This window comes from Macrobrachium nipponense, chromosome 43 (genome assembly GCF_015104395.2).
Source record: "Macrobrachium nipponense isolate FS-2020 chromosome 43, ASM1510439v2, whole genome shotgun sequence".
NCBI lineage: Eukaryota > Metazoa > Arthropoda > Malacostraca > Decapoda > Palaemonidae > Macrobrachium > Macrobrachium nipponense.
This window is the reverse complement of record NC_061104.1, coordinates 32424137-32437531: the sequence shown is the minus strand read 5'-3', so window position 1 is coordinate 32437531 and position 13395 is coordinate 32424137.

Below are 13395 nucleotides of genomic sequence, written 5' to 3'. Positions count from 1 at the left end.
AAAGAAAGACAGCCGGGCCAAACTGAATTACATCATTGAGTTTTCAGCATGTAACTGACTATACACTTTAGGAATAACCTGACTAACTAAAAAGGAGGAGACTTATTTGTGTATTCGAAATATTCTTGTTGATTAATACGTGCTAGGATAAAAAATTGCGCGTAGTTAAGTAGTACTTTCGTTTTGTCAACGAGGTGACTTTGAAGCCAGCTTGGTTTCTCTCCAGGGCCAGTCTAGCAACAAGTAAGTGACTATGTTTCTCCTCCAACACCATAGTCAAGTTATTACAACGTTATCATGAAAGGGTAGGAAATTTTTGTCTGTGTATATCTGTTTTGTGATGATAGATATTGAAGTGGTAAAGCTATATTATTGAAATGTAAAATCTTGGGATTGGTTTGTGGGTAAATCCAAGATAGATATCCGTGATAATTTTTCCAGAAAGGTGTCATTTGGGTACTTGTCAATTTTCTGATGGGCATGGAGCACTTGGTGCTCTCATAAGAGGAATTTAGACAACATATGTATTGAATTGTTATTTTGTATTAGGTTTATTAGGTCCTACATGATCATATTATTGTTAAAATGTGTTGAAAGTTTATTCTTTGTAATAAAACCCTAAAAATCATCATGTTTTTTTATCCTAACATATGTGTCCTGATTTAACTCTTTAGGCCTGGTTATCAGCTAGACAACATCAGAGCTAGAGCCTTTTTTCACAATCTTTGGTCCTTCCAACCACATAACCAGAATCAGGGTGCAACGGAAGCGTTCAAAAATTGATGGTCTATACTCTATAGCATCTATCTAGGTGGTAATAAACTCGCAACTCAGACCCTGAAACTGGTCTGAGACCATTTGAAAAGTCTAGTTGAATGCTTAAGAGAAATAACTGTCATTAGTGCTACCTGTGATGGAGAATTAAGAGATTTTCCACAGTAAATCACCAACACAGTTTTTTAACTGCTTAATGAAACTCATTAGGGGAGAATGGGCTCGCCAATCCAAGAGCGACCTAAGTCAACCAATTGTAACATTCATAGCTCCTCCATTCTTCATAACGTAATTAGGTACTTTTGCAACTTGATCCCTTGTCCTCCAATGAAATGTAAATCCTAATCATGGCTTCAGCCAATCTTGTGTTGATTGATTCAACCATGGGTCTCCTGACTGACTTGTTAACCGAAACTCAACGCGAGCTAATGGAAACGTGCACTGTGATAGTGTATCAGAATCTTGTTGATAGAATCAAATTCAGACAAGCAGCAACTACGTACCCTGTATTTAACTAATACTGTTAAGCTGGAAACCGAAGTAGAGGTTAGGCTGCGAAAACTGCTCAGTGAAGCTACTAGGGCTGTTTCATCATTTTTACATAGAACAGGTATGTTAAACTTTAGCAATAAGTTACATTTGCCCAAGTTGAAACCACTGTCTCTTCCTGTGTTCGAAGGAAATTTTCGAAATTCGTGTGCATAGATGCATCAACTTAGATGAAGTCACAAAATTCACCTACTTGTTGGGTGCCCTGGGGAGGGAGCCACTCAGAGTCATTAGGGCTTTGAGTGTAACCGCAGATAACTATCGGTAGCATTAGACTTGTTAGACAAGTATTATGGTGATGAACACCAGACATTGGTGATTCTGCACAGGCGACTTCCAAGCATTTTCGTGCCCGCAATGAACCATGTAGAATTGAAAAGTTCAGGTTCGAGCTTACTATTCTAATTGAACAAATCAAGCAACTAAGTATGGCTGACGTAGGCCAAGATATAATTATGAGTTTGATCAACTGAAAGTTATCAGAGTTAAGGTTTACCGGAAAATCGTAGAGTACCTGCATAAGTGTGAGTCTAAGCTTGATGAATTCCTTGAAGCTAAAGATTTCCTGATCCACACACTATAAGATGATGCATTACAAAGAGGCAAGGGAGACATAGTAGACAGTAAAGTAACTGAAAATCAAAACTTTCGTGGCAAGTGCTGTCTTTTCTGTAATGGCACACACTCGACACATGAATGTGAAAAACATAAGGACATCTCCACTAAACACCGTCAGTTGATTCGCCCCCATAGATGCTTCAATTGCTGAAGTGTAGGTCACTTCAGTAAGCAGTAAGCTGTAAGTTGTGTAGTGTTAGGCACCACAGTTTGATTTGTGATAATCAGCACCCACCCAAATCCTCTTCACATCATTGTTCCTCAACCAGTAACATTCAGTCCAACCCGAGTAGCATTCATGTAATTTCGCGACCAGTAAAATTAAAATTCTAGTCAGAAACAGGCCAGAAGTAGTAAATAAAAAGAGAGAGCCTGATGCAAAACTGTGCATGAACGCAAAGGTAGCACAAGAAAACGCCACATTAGAGCTACCATGCACTTTGTTACCTACCACTACAGTAAACTTGCAAATACATAATCATTGTACCAAAGCCAGACTGTGCCTGGACACAGGGAGTCAATGTAGATTCATTTCCAAACCTCTCACTAAGAAATTAAATCTCCCTGTAGTCGGTAAAGTTTCCTTGAATTTTTAAATCTTGCTCCTTTTAGTTCATCAGTAATTCAAGGGGAATTTGATGAAGTATCTTGTAAGTTAAAAATGGGCCATAGAGTAATAAGAACTAAATTGATTGTGCAAGAAGACGTAAATGCTCCCACTCACAATGTAGGCTATGATAAAGTAAAGAAACATTTGTAGATTAAAGGGTGTAAAATGGCTGATAAAGAGTTGGCGCAAGATTTGGTAAAGAAAGTTGACATTCTGGCAGGTGTGGATTATTTTAGTTATTTTGTTCTCAGAGTCGATCAAATTGATGGTGTTAGTCTCTTTGAGATGTACGAAGAAGTGTCCCCCTATGGGAGAGTGCCCCGTGGGCCCTACAGGGGACAGAACAATGCATGACTCGCACACTTAGGGTATGTAGGCTAGCCGGCCCAGAATGCGATGTCGACGAGTGGTGGAAGCTTGGCACCTTAGGAACCGCTCCCTGAGAGCAATATATGCTAGAAGATAGTGACGCTACCAAGAGAGTAAGCGAAAGCGTAATTTCCATTGGACAGGAATATCAAGTAAGCATTCCTTTTTGCTCTGAGGAATGACCTCAAAACAATTACCGAAATGATGTAACTCAGTTAGAGACATAAGAGAAGAAGCTTAAAAAGGAACCCAGTTACTGTGATGCCTATGAGAAGGTCCTACAAACCTATCTTGAGGCTGGCTTCATAGAGGAAGTAAAAAATCCAAAAATTGAGGGATATTACTTGCCTCATTTTGGCGTAAAGAAAGAAAGCTAATGACCCCCTTTAGAATTGTATTCAATGCATCATCTAAGACCAAAGAAATCTTTTGCTAAATGACTGCTTGTTATCGGGGTTCAACTTAGTAAAAGCATTGTATGATTTGTTAAACATGCAATGCGGTGTAAACATACCAATGGGTATTTTTCGGCAGGAATGTTGGTGTCCGGGACTGAGGTTCAAAGCAAAGAGAATTGTGAGTTCTTGTCGAGCTTGTATGATCGCCTTCAGGCCTCTATTGACCTGTCTACCTCCTCCTCTGCTACCATCTGAAAGGTTGCAGTTGACCAGACCATTCGATCATGTTGGAGTGAATCACACTAGTCTGATCTTCACACTAGAAGGAGTAGGATATGTGCTCCTGGTAATGTGTATGAGTACCCGGGTGGTGTACCTGGAATTTTGCTACAACCTGGACGCTGTCACTTTTAGATTAGCATTCAGGTGCTTCTGTGAGGCCTGTGGGACTCCGACTATGGTCTTCTAGGATAACCACCAGGCGTTCATGGCTGCCAGCAGCTTTCTTCAGGAGTTGTATGAGGAAGACGAAGTCCTACAGGGCCAGTCTAGCAACACCATAGTCAGGTTATTGCAACGTTATCATGTGTTTGTGATCATGAAGGGGTAGGAAACTTTTTGTTCATGTGCATCCATTTCGTAATGATAGATATTGAAGTGTTAAAACCATATTATTGAAATGTAATAAATCAGGACTGGTTTGTGGGTAAATAAAAGACAGATGTCCAGAAAGGCGTCATTTGGGTACTTGTCAATTTTCTGATGGGCATGGAGCACGTTGGTGCTCCCATAAGAGGAATTTAGACAGCAAATGTATTGAATTGTTATTTTGAATTGGGTTTATTAGGTCCTACGTGATCACATTGTTGTTAGACTGTGTTGAAAGTTTGTTTCTTGATCCAAACCCATTTCTGTCCTGATTTAGCTCTTCAGGCCTGGTTATCAACTCGACAACATCAGAGTAAAGCCTTTTTTCACAACAATGTAGCTGATTTTTCAGAAGTCCAAAAGGAGTTTTTTGAGTTAATGTTCAACTTCACAGCTAAGAAAAACTTCATGCTCAGTGAAATGACCATATATTTCCTTTTTTAAATAAATGCTGGATGGGAATTTTGTCTATTTGGCTGGAGATACAATGGGGGCGTGAAAGGAAGGACCAACCACTGAAGGGGGTGTGGTAGTTAAAAGATTGAGAACCACTGACATAGGGAGGGTGGGGCAACATTCTAATTTGTCTCAGGGATTATTGAATTGATTGGTGCTAGGATATTGCAATGTCCCATGGACCAAATTCTGGCACTTTTTACATATTTTCACCAAGTAGTCAGTATTTTTACAGATAGGTCGCTCAAGGTTATCAAGGAATACATGACTTCAGCTTTACTACCAATGTTGGCTATAGAAAGGTAAACTGTTCTTCTCTCTTTATTCTTGGGTAGGGTGCTAGGTTTGCAGTTTAGCAGAAGATGCTGGATCTTACCAGAAAACATACTTGACTTAACACTGCCTGTACAGGTAAAACCTTTATGTTACTGATAATGAATATAATAAAGCAACACAGCATATACAGTGCATAATTTTTCTTACCTAAAACCCCATCCAGATTCATATGACATGATGAAGCTCTGCTTGCCGAGATAAAAAGGTGTTTGGCCATATTTGTCTACATAATTCGACATTATGTAAGTTATTAACCCTCTCTTAGTGGCCATTAAAGAAAAGCCTCCACTAAGTGTCCTCTTCAGTCCATCGGGCAGATTTGAGACCTATCAAATGTAATATGGCTAATAGATAATTTATCCCCTAAAACTAATAAATTGTTTAAGTAAAGTAACTAAATGGCCAAACAGATTATTCAAGAGACCACATGCCTTTGCCAGAGCCACTCCACGAAGAATACACGAACTCACACCAATGAATGTATGGAAATGATTCTCATTAAGTTTATTAGAAACTGAATTCACAGTGTTTTTGTGCTGGAAAACTTCAAATAGCAATGGGTGAGGGAGGTGGCGTCCATGATCATAAATTAATAATGATTTCATCTTTAGTTGTCAAGACATTGTTGAGACTTCCTAGTAAAACACACTAACACATACAGAACTAGTAAAAAACAACTTCCTAAATTTGTTGTTTGAGATATAATCTTGAAAATATACATTAAGCATTATATTAAACACTAATGTTCCTGTCACGTCCAAAATTATGGCAATATTTAAAGAATTTTGTAAAAGAATCTTACCTATAACAATATACTAAACACAATGTTACTCCCCGTTTTCATGTTTATGTAGACCATTACTAATAGATGCAAATTGCCTTTTATGAACCATGCTCATCAGTAATCGAAATGACACAAAGTAACAGGACTGGGAAAGTAATAATCTCAGAGAGTGCAAGTATATAATTGTACCCCTGGCTTCATTCGCTTTTATGTAAATGGTAGACAGATCTACCAAAACGTTAAGGAATAAATTAACTTTAGACAGCTGTTTTATAATTTACCTCATGTTACAAAGAAACTCTTCTGAGGGACTGAGAAACTGCAATATAAACCCAACGGCATCCAGACAGCCATTTATTAATAACAACAACAAAAACTTCCTTACCTCTAGAGATTTACCGACATAACGGACGATGGGGTCTGGGTTATTGCTAAAGATGCGTTCAGCGAAACCGTGAACCCGGATATCAATGCCCCAGCGGTAATTGGGTCGCTCGATCATGTCACTGTAGCTGTCGATGGGCTTTGTCTTCCCTGGCACCGTGATATGAGCGGTCAGAGCAGACCTGAAGCCGGTGGTGATCAACACGCTGGCCACCAGCATCCATCCGACCAGCATCTGATGGGAGTAGATATCAACAATTTTGGAGGGGCTCTTGTTGTGCACGACAGGAAATCTTTTTCCTTATTGGTAAGGTTCAGTGACCGTTTCCTTCCTTAGACAGCTATGGTTTGGAACTCCCACGGTCCAGACCGTGGGAACTCCCTTCCTGATCTGGCCTCTCCTCTTATAACCTACTTTCCTTTCAGCTACTGTACATTTACCACTTCCCTGTAGCCTCAGGCTCCAAGTACATTAGGGAATAAATGCTCCAACTGCCCAGTTTAAATTAGTCATTTAGCAAAGGGCTTCTTTAACCTCGAAGTCGTGGGATAAAAATATTGTACAGAAACAATGAGTATGATGCTTGGTTTTTAGTCAAGTATGACTCTGAGAGAGGAACGTGTATGTTTGAGGTGAGCGAGAAAGAAATGAAGAAAAAATTGCATGGGTGTGTGTGGATGTGTGAGAGGGAGAGAGCTATCAGCTTCAAAGGGTCCCATGAAGTGGTTAACATCAACTTTAGAAAAGTTTTGCAAAAGCCACATACCCAACCCGGGTTCCGATCAAAATCCCGAAGCTTAAAATCCCGAATGTCAAAATCCCTAAACTTAAAATCCCAAATGAATTAAAATCCTGAATTATCAAAATCCCGAATCTTAAAATCCCGAATTATCATAATCCCAGTAAATTATCCATTTGTCTTAACCATCTCTCTCTCAATGTGGATCATGGACGGAACATTCAAAACTGTCCCCACAATTTTTATCAACTTTACACAATTCATGCCCCTGTTTGCTCAGATACCTCTAGAACATATCCGCTAGTCTATATTCTAATGACAGGAAAAAGTGAGTCACTTTATAAACGGTTATTTGAAGATTTGGTAGACTTTGCAGACGAGAATGGATTGTGTTTAAACCCTCGAATCATAATGACAGATCAAGAGTTAAGTGTAATCAAAGCCACAAAAAGTGAATTTGAAGCGGTTACCAATAAAGTTTGTTTTTTCCACTTTGGCCAGTGCATTTCAGTCTAAAACTACGTCATTTGTTTGCATTAGCATTCCTTCCATCTGCTGAAATACCAGGAGCTTTCGATGAACTGAAACTGCATCTGCCTGATGAAGCTCATGAAGTTGTCGATTGGTTTGAAACTAATTATGTGCATGGCAGAATAAGAAAATATCTGCGCAACGGTGTAGCTGTTCGATCGCCTCCATTGTTTCCACCAAATTTGTGGTCTCTGTAGGAATGCTTCCAAAGTGGATTTCCTCGTACCCAGAACAATGTCGAAGCATGGCACAGGCGATGGGAAAATTTAGTAGGCAATGCGCATGTCGGTGTTTATCGCATAATTGGTGAGTTTCAAAAAGAGCAGTAGCACGTAATGACTGAATGTGAACGCATTCTGCGAGGCGAGTCTTGTCCAAAAAGAAAAAAATGTGTTATCCGTCGTGAAGAAGGGATACAAAATATAGTTAACGATCGTGAAAACCGGCCAGCTCTTATGAACTATCTTCGGGCTATTGCTCTTAATCTTTCATTTTAGAACATTTCCATATCCTAGTTTTAAATGTTTTAATGTATTCTCAATGATTCAAATACTGTTTTGTAAAGGTGTTGAAATAAAGGTATTTCTTCTTTTTCTTTTTTGATTTAAGTTTCCCCACAGTTAATCCTTTAATGATGTCGGACAAATCCCTGGTTTCCTTGCATATGGGACAATTACTGGTAATTTCAGACTAACGAATATATGAAAAGAGAGAGAGAGAGAGAGAGAGAGAGAGAGAGCTGGCAATGGCTTACAAACAAACAAAAAATAAAATAAAATAAAATAAAGCCATATTCAGTAAAATACTGAATAAGAAGATAGAACGAATAAAAAATACTAAGTAAAATTTGTACAGGGTGTGTAAGGGGTATGTAATTGAAATTATAAAATATACTGTAAATCACCTAGATAGATAGGGAATTACACAAAAAAGAGAGAGAAAAAAAGGGAGAGAAAAGAAAGAAAAGAAAAAAAATATAAAAAAAAGAAAAAAAAAAAAAAAAAAACTTAAGGAATGGTGAATGGCTATAGTTTTCGGGATTCTGATCTTTCGGGAATCTAAATTTCGGGATTCTGATAATTCAGGATTTTAAGTTTCGGGATTTTGACTTTCAGGATTTTAAGATTCAGGATTATGAACCAAACCTATCAAACCCATAGAGGGTATATATATACCTGGAGTTACAATCTCTATACCAGTTCTATGTAGTTTGGTGGTCTTCCACCTGGGTGGCATTGCAAAGCCTTGCGGCCATTTTTAAAGGTCTGGTAACCCGCAAATTGAGCAAGGGATTAGTGCGATTGTGAATTTTTTTATTGTTAATGTTTAATGACTAAGTGTTTAGTGCATTTTTAGGGTTTAGTGAGTGAGTGTTTAGTGAATGTTTATGAGTATGTGTTTAGGGAATGTTTAGTTTAGGGTTTAGTGAATGTTTACTGGGTGTTTAGGGTTTTGTGAATGTTATCGAATGTTTATTGCGCAAGTATTCAGTGAATATTTAGTTAATTTTTAGGGTTTTAATGAATTTTTTGTAAATGTTTAGTGTGTAAACAATAAGTGAATGTTTAGTGAGTGTTTAGGGTTTGGTGAATGTTTAATGTGTAAGTGTTTAGTGAGTGTTTAGGAATTAGTGAGGGTTAGTGCTGTTAGTGTTTAGTGAATGTGTAAGTATTCAGTGAATGTTTAGAGTTTAGTGAAAATGTTCTGTGAATGTTTAGTGCATAAGTGAATGTTAGTGTTTAGTGAATGTTTAATGTGTAAGTATCCAGTGAATGTTTAGTGAGTGTTTTGGGTTTAGTGAATGTTTTGTGAATGTTTGCTTTTAGTGAATGCTTAGTAAGTATTCAGTGAATGTTTAATGAGTGTTTAGTAAATATCTTATGATTGTTAGTGCTTAGTGAATGTATAGTGTGTAAGTGTTTGTTGAGTGTTTAATGAGTGATAAGTGGATATTCATTCACTGTTTAGTATTTAATAAGTGCTTAAGGGTTTAACTGAGCCTTTAGGGCTTAGTGACCAATTAGTGTCTAATGAGTGTTTGGAGTTTAGTGAGTATTTAGTGTATAATGAATGCTTAGTGAATGTACAGTGATTATTTAGTGTATAGTGAGTATTTAGTTAATGTTTAGTGTATAGTGCGTGCTTAGTGAATACTTAATGATTATTTAGTGTTTAGTGAGTGTTTAGCATTAATTGAGTGACTAGTGAATGCTTACTGAGTTTTTGTGGTATAGTGGGTATTAGTGAGTTTAGTGTTTTATGACTATTCAGTGAGTGTTTCGTGTATAGTGAGTGCCTTGTAAGTGTTGAGTATTGGGTGAGTGTTTAGTGTTATTGAGTGTGAGTGTATGTTAAGTGTGAGTGTGAGTGTATAGTAAGTGTGAGTGTTCAGTGAGTGAAAGTGTATTGTGAATGTTAGTGTTTAGTGATTATACATTACTGTTTAGTTAGTGCTTAGTGACTGTAAGCTAAGAAAATCCTGTAATTTACAGGAACCATTCATGCTAGACACTGCTTAGATCCAAGAGAAAATGCTCAGGCCTTGGCCACAGTGGCTGAGGTGCTTTGGTCAACCTGTTTTTGTAAAGTAATGTTTCTCTGTGGAATTGGTTCCAGAAATAAATAATAATAATAATAATAATAATAATAATAATAATAATAATAATAATAATAATAATAATAATAATAATAATATATAATAATAATAATAATATATATATATATATATATATATATATATATATATATATATAAATAATTTGGCGCCGTGGAGGAGTGGGTTAGGTAGTCAATAGACTTAAGTCAAGTTAAGCAACATTGGGGCTGGTCAGTCGTTGGATGGGTGACCGCTCTCCTCGGCGTTGATTCCTTGGGAAAGGATCTTTACCATAATTTCCTCAGTCTACTCAGCTGTAAATGAGTACCTATCCCTGATGGGGTAGGGTCAAGCTATGGGTTAAATAGCGAAAAACTCAGCAATGATGGAAAGAAATGAAGGAATAAACGACAACGACGTAAATGGAACCTCTGGCAACAGAGGAGCTTCGTCCGGCAACCAGGTATTCAACCCAATTGAAGGGGAAGACGGTCAGGTACTTGGAGGTCGTCATCCAGCAACTGATCACACAGCGACAGTAATCAACAGCCTGAGATTGGAGCTACAGAGGCAAAAAGGAAGAAATGGACAAGAGAAGAAAATAAGGAAATATGGAGATGCTACATCAGAAGCAACCCGACGGAGAGAGGATATAGAAGAAGATTGGTCAACATCTGGAATGAGATGAATAACACCCCCCAAACAGAGCAGAGGCTGGCAGACCAAGTAAGGAACATAAAGAAAAAGAACTGGCTCTCCCCAACAGAAAGAGAAGAACTGGAAAGGGAAATGTCACACGACAATGAATTACACGAAGACGAACTGAGAGACGATGCCACAGAAGACGACAGGGAGGATGAGGTATCAAACAACGACACACGAAGAAACACCGACGAAGTAACAGAGAGGACGGAATGGATAGAAAAGATTAGACAATGGATGGAGCCAGATACAGAGAGAACAAAGATCCCCTCCATGAAAGCCTACAACACCAAGAAATTAAGGGAGAAAACAAGTGAGGTCAATGAAATAATGGGCATAATACACACCACCAGTATCACAGAAACAAATAACTTGACATATGCAGGAGCAAGATTAGTAGCAGAACTGATGGGGATTCGAACACCAACACCACCAGCACAACCAACCCAATAGACACCAAAACAGCAACCTCCTTGGAAAAGGCGCCTGGAAAAGCAAATCATGGTGATGAGATCTGACTTGAGTAAACTGAAAGAGATGGCAGAAAAAGGCTAAGAAACAAGAAAACAAGGGAGGAACTCAACGAGAAATACAAAGTACAAGAGAGGGGACTAAACAACACAATAGAAGATGTAAAACAGAGGCTTAAGGCCAAAGCACATAAGATCCAACGGTACATGAACAGGAATAAGGGATACCAACAGAACAAACTATTCGGAACCAACCAGAAAAGACTATACAGCCAACTAAGAGGGGAAGACAACCACCCAGAAATTCCTGAAGCCGAACCAAGTAAGAGACTCTGGGAAAACATATGGAGCAATCCGGTATCACACAACAAACATGCAACATGGCTCCAGGAAGTCAAGGAAGAAGAAACAGGGAGAATAAAAACAAAGATTCACAGAGATCACGACAGACACAGTCAGACACCAACTAAAGAAAATGCCAAACTGGAAAGCCCCAGGTCCCGATGAAGTCCATGGATACTGGCTCAAAAACTTCAAGGCCCTACACCCACGAATAGCAGAACAACTCCAGCATTGTATATCAAATCACCAAGCACCCAAATGGATGACCACAGGAAGAACATCCTTAGTACAAAAAGTCAAGGAAGAAGAAACAGGGAGAATAAAACAAAGATTCACAGAGATCACGACAGACACAGTCAGACACCAACTAAAGAAAATGCCAAACTGGAAAGCCCCAGGTCCCGATGAAGTCCATGGATACTGGCTCAAAAACTTCAAGGCCCTACACCCACGAATAGCAGAACAACTCCAGCATTGTATATCAAATCACCAAGCACCCAAATGGATGACCACAGGAAGAACATCCTTAGTACAAAAAGACAAGAGTAAGGGAAATATAGCCAGTAACTACAGGCCTATCACCTGCCTACCAATAATGTGGAAGTTACTAACAGGTATCATCAGTGAAAGGCTATACAACTACCTAGGAGACAAACACCATCCCCCACCAACAGAAAGGCTGCAGAAGGAAGTGTAGGGGCACAAAAGACCAGCTCCTGATAGACAAAATGGTAATGAAGAACAGTCGGAGAAGGGAAACCAACCTAAACATGGCATGGATAGACTATAAGAAAGCCTTCGACATGATACCACACACATGGCTAATAGAATGCCTGAAAATATATGGGGCAGAGGAAAACACCATCAGCTTCCTCAAAAATACAATGCTCAACTGGAATACAATACTTACAAGCTCTGGAATAAGACTAGCAGAGGTTAATATCAGGAGAGGGATCTTCCAGGGCGACTCACTGTCCCCACTACTACAGAAGATGGATGCCGGGTACCAACTCAAGAAAAGAGGCAACAGAATCAACCATCTGATGTTCATGGACGACATCAAGCTGTATGGTAAGAGCATCAAGGAAATAGATACCCTAATCTAGACTGTAACGATTGTATCTGGGGACATCAGGATGGAGTTTGGAATAGAAAAATGCGCCTTAGTCAACATACAAAAAGGGCAAAAGGAGTAACGAGAACTGAAGGGATAAAGCTACCAGATGGGAGCAACATCAAACACATAGATGAGACAGGATACAAATACCTGGGAATAATGGAAGGAGGGGATATAAAACACCAAGAGATGAAGAACACGATCAGGAAAGAATATATGCAGAGACTTAAGGCGATACTCAAGTCAAAACTCAACGCCGGAAATATGATAAAAGCCATAAACACATGGGCAGTGCCAGTAATCAGATACAGCGCAGGAATAGTGGAATGGACGAAGGCAGAACTCCGCAGCATAGATCAGAAAACCAGGAAACATATGACAATACACAAAGCACTACACCCAAGAGTAAATACGGAACAGACTATACATAACACGAAAGGAAGGAGGGAGAGGACTACTAAGTATAGAGGACTGCGTCAACATCGAAAACAGAGCACTGGGGCAATATCTGAAAACCAGTGAAGACGAGTGGCTAAAGAAGTTGCATGGGAAAGAAGGACTAATAAAAGTAGACGAAGACCCAGAAATATACAGAGACAGGAGAAAGACAGACAGAACAGAGGGCTGGCACAACAAACCAATGCATGGACAATACATGAGACAGACTAAAGAACTAGCCAGCGATGACAATTGGCAATGGCTACAGAGGGGAGAGCTAAAGAAGGAAACTGAAGGAATGATAACAGCGGCACAAGATCAGGCCCTAAGAACCAGATATGTTCAAAGAACGATAGACGGAAATAACATCTCTTCCATATGTAGGAAGTGCAATACGAAAAATGAAACCATAAACCACATAGCAAGTGAATGCCCGGCACTTGCACAGAACCAGTACAAAAAGAGGCATGATTCAGTGGCAAAAGCCCTCCACTGGAGCCTGTGCAAAAAACATCAGCTACTTGCAGTAATAA